This window comes from Zea mays, chromosome 7 (assembly GCF_902167145.1).
Source record: "Zea mays cultivar B73 chromosome 7, Zm-B73-REFERENCE-NAM-5.0, whole genome shotgun sequence".
NCBI lineage: Eukaryota > Viridiplantae > Streptophyta > Magnoliopsida > Poales > Poaceae > Zea > Zea mays.
The window spans coordinates 178,134,663-178,146,840 of NC_050102.1; the positions used below are offsets into that span (position 1 = coordinate 178,134,663).

The 12,178-nt window shown below is 40.4% G+C and overlaps 1 long non-coding RNA gene across 1 annotated transcript; it reads right to left on the reverse strand.

Annotated features, from left to right (window-relative positions):
* Nucleotides 1–4,334: 4,334 nt before the first annotated feature.
* On the reverse strand, nucleotides 4,335–8,717 carry LOC103634417 (uncharacterized). The gene is made up of 2 exons (XR_002263835.1): nucleotides 8,268–8,717; nucleotides 4,335–4,553 (listed from the first exon to the last, which is right to left on the reverse strand). It is a non-coding gene; the product is annotated as an uncharacterized lncRNA (long non-coding RNA).
* Between the last annotated feature and the right edge of the window lie 3,461 nt (nucleotides 8,718–12,178).

The window sequence follows — 12,178 nt, forward strand, 5'->3', positions numbered from 1 at the left end:
TGATCTTTGGTATTTCCTCTTTGAGGGAGTACTTGAGGGTAATAACTGGGTTTATTACTAAAACTTGGCTCTACTAATAATAATAAATACTTGACCAACTAAAAGCAACTGCTTAACCTCAACCCCACATACTGCTTGTCCACCTTAGCCAGACAGGACATTTGCTGAGTACGTTGATGTGTACTCACCCTTGCTTTACAAACCACCCCACCCTAGGTTGTCCCCACTGTACTCAGTGCTCAGGAGGTGATGCTGGAAACATGGAAGATTTTGAGGAGTTCCAGGACTACGACGAGTTCTAGTTCTTTCTTAGTGGCAAACCTCTAGTCAGTTGCCTGTGTAGGCTTATCTTCTATGTTTCGTTACTCTGCACTTTGATGTTAATGTTAAACACTATGGATATGTATTAGACTCTATGGATGTCTCTGACATCTTGATGTAATTAAAGTACATTTCCGCTATTTATTTTGAGCATTGTGCGATGATGTCCAATTATGTAATCGTTGTGTACGTGAGTTCTGATCCTGGCACGTACATAGTTCGCATTCGGTTTGCCTTCCAAAATCGGGTGTGACAGTAACTAAGGTGGCTTGTAGGATGGTGGCCACGGGGTAGCCTACAATTCTGCTACCAGAGGAGAAGCATCATCGAAAGCAAAGTTACCATGATGAAAATCGCCGTACCATTCATCTTCATTGATTGGGCTTTCTTGACGAAGATCCCTATGTTGGGGCCTTTGGTCTTGGTCATCTTGAGTGAGATGACGCATCTCCTCAACTGCTTTGTCAATCTTCTTCCAAAGGTTGGCCAGCCGAAGCATTTTTTTCCTTTTTCCTCTGTACTTGCTGGTGAATTGCTTCTATGTCCCTGATCTCCTGGTCAAACTCCTCCTCATGAAGTGTTGGGCTAGTAGCCTTTCTCTTTTGGCTCCTAGCTTCTCGCAAGGAGAGTGTGTCCTGATTTGTGTCCAGTGGCTGCAGAGTAGCCCCTGGCACTGTTGTCTTCTTCGGTGACATAACGAAGGCTAGCGTTTGCCGAAGGTTGTGGAAGTGAGTTCACCGGAGGTGGCCACCAATGTTGGTCACTTGTTCTCAAACGCTATACATCAAGAACAAGGCAACACAGCCGTTAGTCATTACGGACACTCGTCTATCCGAAGCATTATTTCCTTATAGGTATAAAGCTTCGCTAGACTAAGGTTAAGAAGGACATACCTTCATCATTTAATATACGAGTAAGAATGCGAAAGGATAAATATGATAACTGCATCTCATTAGTTGATTTAATCTTATATTCCATAAAATAGAAATGAATATCAACGGTATTAATATTACATTGATACCTTCGGCTTGCTCGAAGGTGTGGATGCGAGAAAGTGAATACAATTCAGCATGAACAGAACGGTGTTACTGTTCATCTATTTATAGGCACGGGACGCAGCCCGAACAAAAGTACATTTATGCCCTCAACATTTACACATGATCGCAATACAACTTATTAAAGACTAAGTAGTTTTTTCCTCCTTCGATCATCATCATTATTCAACATTCATTGTAGCTGAAGCTGTCCATCTGGTGATAGCTTTGGCGTTTACTCTTATCCTCTTTGGATCTGTCTTCATCTTGTGTGCCTTCGTCATAAGAGAGAAGCTTGTATATTTCATACGAAGTTTCCTGTAATAGCTTATGCTAAAAATAAATGGTTAATTATGTTTTTGAGGACCTTCGAAAGGAGAAGGCCCCCAACAATGACAAAACAATATTTACTTTATTCTACCATATAGCCACCAACTCAAATGTATGCATCAATCATAACTTAAATGTATACATCAACCCATAACATACACATATATACATCTACTTCTAATAAGTTCTATGAATCCTTGAGTAATCATTTCTGTTTAGTTGTAGCCTAGCAATATCTGTAAGATCATTATACTCTGGCTTTGCTAGTTCAAAGATAGCATCATGATATTTTTGTCAAATGCAATAATTTATTTTATGGTGAATCAGTACATGTCCTCGTATATGTTTATGATACCACCATCATCGAGGTTTTTTGTTTTGTGCAGATGATATACCACAAGAGAAAGTTTATAATCATAATATATTTACAAGTGATTTATGCATTTGGAACACTAATGGCAAACTTCAAATAGGTCTATTACTTACTAGGTATTTATATAAATAAATAGGAAAAGTCCAAATTACTCCTCACACCTATAGATAATGTTCATATAACCCAATAAAGTATTTTTAGTTTATTTTACCCCTATGCTCTTTTGAGTTGGTTTCATTTTCCCCTAAACAAATTTTGTCTTTTTATTTCTTTATATAAAACTGATTTTTCAATTCAATTTTTGTTGGCTAGTAGCTAATAACATAATTTAGTATAGAAAATATATTATGATTTTAATTTTTTTTATACGTTAGAGATCAGATAAGATAATAACTTTAATGGTACAAAAATAAATATAAAATAATGATGAAAAATTCTTAACATATTTATCTAACATAAGTTATAGTGTCATCAAGCACGTCAGAAAAATATGAACACAAAATTCAACTTGTATATGAAGAAAAAAAGATAAATTTTATTAGGAGATATTTATCTTTTTTTGTTTCTTCATGTACACGTTACATTTCAAGTTCATATTTTTAAAGTGATTGAGGGCATCATAACTTATGTTAGAAAATATATTAAGATTTTTTTAATTATTATTTCATATTTAGTTTTATACTATTAAAGTTATTATCTTATTGGCTCCCTAACCTATCAAAATAATTAAAAAATCATAATGTATTTTAAGGCTAAAGTATGCCATTAGCTACTAACCAACAAAGTTTGAGTTGAAAACTCAGTTTGTACATAAAGAAATGGAAAACACAACTTTTGTTACGAGGTAAATTAAATCAACTAAAAGAAGTGGAGAGAGTAAAATGAAGAATACTTTATGGGTAATGTGAACATTGTTCATAGATGAATACATGCATGATGTTTTCTATAAATAATGAGAACACATGAATCTTTTTGTCCACTACGCACTACCTATGTATTTATATAAATAAATATCTATTAATTACTAACTATAGAATTAAATAACTTATACGACAATTTTTCTAAGCTAAACAATATATCACGACAATGTACAACAAAATCTAAAATAAAAACGACCAACTTTGATTTATCTAGAATCGATAGGCAAATAATAGCTTCACCGTTTTTTTCTTTTCCCTCAATGTCTAATTTTCAAATGGATGGAATGGAACCTTATATTGAGGAAAATTGGCTTATACATGGAGGAGGGGGCTACCCTTGTCAAACAAGCTGCCCGACAATGCAATGGTACTAGCACAGTACTATCGGGTCGGGAGTGAACGAGGTGTTACAAGTGGTATCAGAGCCGATCCTCGCGATTTCATAGGCGTGTGTGGGATAGAGGTTCGACCTATTTACTAGTGATAGTGGTTTCACGACATGACACTAGCATTATATGAATCGTGTCTATGTCGTGCCAAAGCACTACGAGTCGTCACGATGGCCTATTTAGACGACCCACTTGACCATCTATACCACTCCCTCAGGTGGTAGGTCGACAGGACCAGTTGCAAAGAAAGTTTAAAAATTTTATAATAAAGTCCCCGACGTTTATTGGTGAGGTCGCAGGCACCCATTTCTATAAATTTTCAGTGTATAATTTTGAAATTTCAAATATTTTAAATCAAAAAATGAAAAGGCTACGCTGAAATTACCTGCTGAAATTACCTACCGGACATGAGGATTGGGCGTAGCCCAGTTGGCGTGTTCGCAGGTGAACGAACGGGTGGGCGTGGCTTTGATCCCTATGATCGACATCTCGTGCCACACTTTGGATCTAGGCTTCTTAATCTCTTTCTATAATGTGCGCGCGCGTGGTTTCCCTGATAAAAAAAAGAAATTACCAGCTGGACACGGGCTGCTCAAATCGTGAGGAGTCCAAGCTGCCCAAATAAATTTACTGTTGAGCTGATCCAAGGCCCAGAACGACCCATATCATTGTGTTCCTTCCCCTCCCTCCTCATATCCTCTCGCGAAAATAGCCAGAGGACATTTCCTCACCTCCCTATGCTCGGATCACCGACGGCCGCAGATAGCCCACCGCCGCCTTGTTCGGATACACTAATCCATAAGGAGATTAGAGGGCCTCTGACATAACCGAATAAGCCTCAAGTTATTTGCAACGGTTCCTTATAAATTTCTTCTCCTATATTCTACTTTTGTGTCACCTCAGCTAGATTTGTCACACTCGGGTTTCGGAGGCACCAAGACCCAGACGCGAACATAATCACCAGGTGTGCTGAAACCAAAAGTCTCACGCATATCATGAATCATAGTACAGAAACGAATGTCACAACTTTACTATATAAAAGGAGTTCTATATAAAATAAATAAATACATCGTAAGGAGACAACGATCCAGCAACCCAAAGTTGACTGGGAGACGACGACCTAGACCTCTCACGAACACATCGCAGCCACCTCCATGCCCCTCATCCTGTGGTACCTGTTCTTGACCTGTGGGGGGTGTGAGACAGCAAGGGTGAGCTCACATATGTTGATCGCTCAACAAGTTATGGGGAATAATGTGCATGAACTCACCAAAGGTGGAAGTTCATATAATGTGTAAGACTGATCAATAATAGGGGTTAAAGCTGGGCATTGCTTTTAATAAGTTGGTCAAATTTTATTAGCAGTTACTGAATGTAAGTAAATACCAAACCATAATAATAATAATAATAATAATAATAGAACAAAACTAATAATAAATCTCATACAATGCAAATGATAAATTAAATTTAGTTCCATAATTTAATCATGCGAGAGTCATGAGCTGCTCATGATCGCGAGCACGACTAGTATACCATTTTTACACTCTGCAGAGGTTGTACCCTATACCCACAGTCGTGTATCCCATGTCACCAGGGTTTGCAAGACCATTAGACACTTCCGAGGTGAATGACTAGGGATCCACTATGAGGCCTTTACAAAGTTTCACTAGCTTTAGAAAACCCGCTACAGTCTAGGAAAAGCAATGCATGAATCCTCGTCTGACCTCCATCGCAGCAAAATCAACCCGAGAACCTCCCTACATACCTACTCCCCTACTGCCCTTGCTCCTATCGGATAAGGTAGTCCTCCACTAGCTTTCCTAGTTAGTCAGCCAAGGGCATCCCATTCCACCCTTGTGGTGGCACGTGTTTATCAAGTTAAGCTCCATGTTTCAATTAAAAATAGTGATCTTGACATGAATAATAAATAAAATAACAGAATAATTGGAACATGGACATAATGTAATATTAAACCCAAAATCATGTAGAGCAATAGCAAAACTACTCAAATAGTTCAGAGGTAAACAAGGTAACAAGATAACCAAACTAGGGTGACCTATTGGGTCCCATCAAAATTAAACCTATGCATGATAAAATGATTATACAGAACATTATTGGGTAAATAAAAGTGATCAAGGGCACAACTTGCCTGGGACTTTAGATTCCAGGTACGAGAATGATCTTCAAATTACACGTGACCTCACGCTAGTCGTAGCAATACGAACAAAATATGGTATAGACAAAATTAACATCATATTAAACATAAAAATAAATTGTATAATAATAATCTATGTGTCACTTACGAGATCGTGGGATCGGGAACTACTAAGATCGGAGTCACGGTGAAGGAGTTATGATTTATGGGAGATCTATGTGATTTAACCATTAAACTATGTTATAACTTGGTTAGTGTAAATCATATGAGGGATTATTCTATAAATAATTAACTCAACATTAGTTTTAATTATAACTTGACTAGAGATCAGATTTTAATCAAACTATAATTATGGACATGTTAGATTTGGTTTAGAAGAGCTAATCTAGTAGACATAGGATAAATAAATATAAAAGTATGCGACATGGTATAATTAATGTTGTTACTGCGTAGTAAATATTTATGCAAAGTTAACGCAACTGGAACGGGTCAAAACGGAATTAAAACGAAGAAGTTATGGATTTCTGAAGTTTTAAGTGTTGGATTAAAAGAAACTAAGTGTATAATTCTTAATCTAAGTTTCATAACAAAGTAAGGTTTCTAGATGATAAACAATATTATTATGAATTTAATGCAACTAGAATTGGTAAAAAAAGAATTAAAATAGATTAAATATGAATTAAACAAGTTTATGGGTTTATTTTTCTACTATAAATCCTTTTTCAGGTTTATTTATATGTTTTACAAAAGTCTAAGGACGGCGAGTAGGATATTCTATAAATTTAGGGTTTAAAAAGTAAGTTCCACAGACTCTGGCGTATGAATTCACTCAACCCGAGGATGGCGGGTTGAGTCAGAACAAGCCGAGGGGCTCTTTTGAAAAGTCTCCAGGCTGAAGAGGTAAGGGTGAATGCGAGCCGCGCAATCAAGGTTGGACGCGCGAGATTAGATCAGGTGCAATCTGCACTAGCACGCGACCAGGATCGTTGATCCAGAGATCGACGACCGAGAGACAACCGCGACATGAACCATTATGCGCCCTCCATCATCAATCCTAAGGTCCAGATCAATTCCGAACGGTTACACAATTTTCTAATCTCCACCGCACGCACGATCCGATGGTCGTGAGCGCGTCGTCAACCCTCAGCAGCCGGCCACGGCGGCGCTGATTTTTTCCCATGGCAGAGCATCTCCGATGAGCAGTGCACAGGGGCAGTATGGCCCAGTATTGCCTAGGCAATACCTTGGACCGCCCCCTAAAAGATTAGGGCAACAGGCTTAGAGACGCCAGCCGCTGTCTCCGAGTGACCGAGTGGAGCAGCCGACCAGGGACAGAGGCAGTCGGCAACGACGGCGAGCAGCCCGACGAGGCGACGAGCAACGGCCGACGAGGCGTCAAGCAGTGGCGCGGCGGGCTGGCGGCTGCCTGCGTCCCTCCGCGGACCGCAGTTTCGCCTGGCCGCACGGTGCCCGACTGCCTGGCCGCAGTGCCGCACGGCGCCTGGACGACATGGTTCAACTGGTTCACTGGTTGTAATTTGTAATGTCTTTTAATTTTCAATGTGCAGATTTTTCAATTTCAATAGAAACAAAACAACATGTCTAATCCAATAGATCTTTCAATGTGCAGATTTTCAATTTCCAAATAGCAGGCATGGATAGAAACAAAAAAACAAGACAGAGAATATGGCCCAAAAAAGTATCTCAAGAGTTGCTTGTGTGTTTTTCTTGTCTTGACCCAAGGGATTCGTTCTCTAAGTTTGATGTGGATAAGCTTGCTCGGCTCGCGGATATCTATTCTGATGATTTTCCTTTTGATGATTACAAGACTATAAAAGATCGGCTAAGACATTTATTATTCATGTACGAAGAATTAAAGAGTTCAAAGCTTGTTGTGATCTTGCTAGTCTATCAAAGACAATGGTTCAGCTTGAGAGGTATATTGTGTTTCCATTATTAAGACTGAGTTGCACACCAAGATGTCTGATGATTGGTTAAATGACTTGATGGTGTGCTACATTGAAAGAGAATTTTAAAGGACTCGACCTTCAGAAAATCAAGAAGGCATTTTAAAATAAGAAAACTAGACAAATGCAATTGCCTAGTTTGGCATTTGGTTCAACAATTTTTACTTTATTTTTTTTTCTTTTTTTCCAGATTTTATTCACTATATGGCATTTGGTTGTAAATGTAGTATAATCAAGATGTGACTATTAAATAAGGCATTTTTCGATATCTATTACTTATTTTTGTAGCTACAAATTACTTTAAATTGTGTCATAATTTTTTATTTGTCGTTGCGTTAGCAACACCTAGATTTTCTAGCGTCCTCCCCCACTGGCAGAGACTCAAGCTGGGACACAACTACGTACGGGGCAGACCAGGGCAAATAACAGAAAGGGATTTTCACCGTGGTTCAAGACAGCGCGATGCCGATGATGTCTCCGCGGCGCCCATACTGGAGATTCGATCCCCCGAGAGTTCAGCCGATTGTGCTTTGCGGGTTCTCCTACCTTCCTATCCGAGCACGACGGCGCTTCAGCCCCCATCAAACGCCAAAACGTTAACCCACCATCTAATCTCATCCATTTATGTGAAAATCTACGGTTCATACTCCTTCAACCCTAGAGACCAGCCATGACCACGCTACGAAGGCACGCCGGCCAGATCCGGCACCGATGCCCCCTCCCCAACCCAGTAAGGTAGTATGTAGAGCACCAAGCGGCATAAAGGGAGGTTCCTCACCGTGACTGCGACGGGAATGGAGTTGGATGATGACGACGCGCAAGTTGTCCCGAGGCGTGAGGCCCCGGCGCTTGACAAGCAGCCATCGGAGGCAACCAAGCTGCAGCAGCGATGAACGACATCGTCGTGCCCCAGAGATAATCTTCAATGTCACCAAACCAAGCACGACACCAGTGTGGAGACAGTGGCGGCCGCAGACTGACCAACGCACATCCGGCACCTCGCCCAACACTGGAGGCGGCTTCAACAGCCCCAAGCGCGGAGCCGTCGTGAACGGGGTAAAGCGGGGCGTCTGGATTTTATGTAGGGCACGAGATGGGAGACGAGGCCGAGGATTCGGGATGAAGACCTTGCCCCTGAAATGCGGTTGAGGTGGTTGCACGGTCACGGATCCAGCTATTCCATCGAACTTGAGCTAGGAGAGACCCCTGCCCTGACTGAACTGGCCTGTACAACCGCCACACCGGAAAAAAAGAAAAGAGAGAGGAGTGAATGGGCCGGCTCACAACTATTAAGCCCAATCTGTGAGTGTAAAAAGGGGCAGGGGTGAGCCTGGTGCTAGAAAAAACGAATGGGCCGGTATGAAGTACTTAGGCTGGCGCGGGTGTGATCGATTGGCTGGGTTTGGGGAAGTCGGCCCAGGTAACCGTTGGTCTTTTTTTTCAGCTTTCTATTTTCTTTCTTCTTCTTTTTATCTTCCAAACTCATATTTCGAATTTGGTTTGAAATTTGCACACACAATTTGAAATGCTCAAGCAAATAAAACTCCAGTATGAGATGAAAGGTTAATTTTATTATCAATCTATTCATTTATATGAACGCTTCTAAACATATAATGGATACATGAACTTTTACATAATTTAAAGAACGGATAATCATCCTATCAAATTCTAGTTTTTTTAGAGACTGTTCTAAATATATTGTTCAACAAATGAATGGTTACACTCGCATAAGAACACTTTTCATTTAACTTTACAATTCATTTTAATTGATTTATAAAGGAAAATACTTAAAAGTATAACTTGTGATTCCAAACTACTCAATTCTTACCTAATTAAACTTGGTTTTAATGAATTTTTGTTGTTTTAAAAATTAGGATGTTACAAGATTCTACCCCTACGTTTTCATCTCCTGTAGCGTTTCCCCTATATTCCCTCATATACCTCACTACAACCATAAAATATCATTATCCAACCATATTCATCTTCTATTAACATTTTTTCTTCAAATATTAAATAATGACGAGCACCAAACTCGAGTCAAAGGGTGCTACATTACAGCCTACTAGTCGGTTGCCCGTGCGTTGCGACGGCTTACAACAATACCCACGTAAACTATCCATTAAAAAATTTCAAGATTTTTTATTGATTGTCTCCGCTCTCTGTATAATATTTTTTGATTTGGCTAACTGATATTATTGTTTACTCCATACAATATGTCTTGGTACAACACGACCAATAAAGTGAGCGATTAGATGAGAGTTCATAACGACTGACTGAACGAACATAGATTATAAAATGACATAATTTCATCATATAGAGATCAAATAAGAGAAAGCTTGTGAGCTCAAGTTTCTACAATAAGTCACATGAAGTCAAACTTATAAAAAAGATAGATCAAAATATGGAGTGATTGCTAAAGTCAGGCATCAATAAAAACAGGATGCGCTCCATATAAATTATGCTACTTCATAGCAATTACTAACGTTTAAAACCAACAAATAACCTTTCATTACTGTTAGTGTGACAATCATTGTTGCTCCATCCAATTCAGCAACCGCAAACATGGAGTCCATTGCATCAAGAGACCTAATGCTTGCAAGAGACAAGAATGTCGTGCCATGCTTGGGTTCCATAGTGCTGTCCTGGCCCGCAAACATGTGGTCTCCGAAACGACCTAATGCTTGCAAGAGACAAGAATGTCGTGCCATGCTTGGGTTCCATAGTGTTGTCCCGGCCCGACATGATTATATTTTTTATTTTACAAAAAAACGTATATACATATATACAATTTATATTCAATATTAAAAACATTTGACTATGATATTCTATTGGTTAGCCAGCATCACCTAGTGTCTCTCGTCCTTCTTTCACCAGGGCATGGGTTCAAATCCCACCTCCTGCATTGTTTTTTAATATTTTATGCTGATTTAATCAAATAGGTCGACGGTCTAATGGGCTGGTCCGACACAATAAGTAGGCCGGCATGACGTGCCTGGGCCAGAGTTGTGACCCGCAGGCGTCTGGCCCCATGCCGGACCGTCGCTTGACCATCTATAGACGTGTAACGGATTAATTTGAAATAGCTGTGAGGGGTTATTTATAAAAAGATGACGCGGGCTTTAAGTATAGTATAGAATTCCGACGGAATGCTATATATCACTGTTTCTCCTAGAGGGTGTTAAGTAACCCTAGTTAGGGTTATGTGGGCAAATACCGACTTTGCCACTGAAGGGTCTCACTTCTTTATATAAGGAACCTGTACACCCCTTTATAATACAGAGAAGAGAAAGAGGTCACAGGCCCAACCCTACATCATGTGTCTTGTGTGCTATCTGTCGTGCTTCTAGAAAGGGATACGGGTCTTCCACAACTTCTCGCGCCTAATCTGCTAACGGGAGGGAAGGGAGCGGATCTGGTGATTCGTGGTAACATAGTTCTCAATACGTTATCAGCACACTCTACCTCGACGTTGCTACAGGATCAGATCTGCATCAACTCTTCATCAAGCCGGCAGGTCACCGGCCTAGCCGAACTGTCCTACGCGACAGACTTCGATTTTCCCTCTACGCAATGGAACGATATGTTTTTTATCTATTGTTCGTGGGGATCTCACCTAGACGACCGCCCCACCATCTCCAGTAGAGATCGACTCGGACTCCTCGCACCGCTGGAGGTCGCGCCCGAAGCGTCCGCGTCGGGCCGCTCCTGGCTGGGGGCTACGCTAGCGGCGGCCTACCGTAAGTACTGCAAGCGCGTGAGAGCACGATGGTCTCGCCTCTCATCCTGGTGCGGAGCAGCGGAGGACGAGTTGCAGAAGCCCGAGAAGACTGAGATGTGGTTTTTTCTGGAACCTCAGAGATGTCGCGAGTGGAGGCGGACGCAGATCTGTTTTTTTTTACATTTACGAAAAAACGGCTATGGCATCCTCATGCAGAGGCTGCATCCACCAGCTTGCATGGCCACATGCAGCAACGTCCGGCCACATCTAGTTAAAAGCGGTCAAAGCGGTTTATATGCAGCCCATCGATTTGCTACCCATGTTGCTTGCATGCCGTGAGAACCGGTCACCGTCCTGCATGCAGCGGCTAGAATTGTGGCAGTGGCGGCTAGAAAAAATCATGTTGAATTAATCAACTTTAGTACATTTTTATGCATGCTCTAAGTTATTTATACTTTTTATTCCTGTTGCAAATAGCAAGAAGAATAAAGCATGTTTATATATTAATTAATTATTTCCCGTAGTAATTAATTAGTAGAAAAAATACATGCTTCAAAATGAGGAAATACCTTTTACACTCGATGTGCTTATGTTCATGTATTAATTTTAGTATTACTTTTCTGCTTTATTTCCGGTAGTAAATAGCATAAAATGATTTGAAATACATGTGAACATTAGGTTGCGCATTTTTATGTCACTCTAAATATTTATGATGTGTTGAGTTTTTGGACTCACGTCGAGCGATTAAATTGTATAGTGGGTACTCAGATACGTCGATCAGACTACGTTATTAATCAACCGAGTTATGGCATTGGATGAGCACTGGCTGCGCCCTGGCAACACGATGCAGTATTTGTGCCGTTCGAACTTGGCTGCGTCATGTGATTGTTATGTCGTGCTCTCTCTTAATCGGATCGCTCCCGTTGAGTCGTACTGCCATTGACGAGTCACACATTTTGCCGAGTCACACA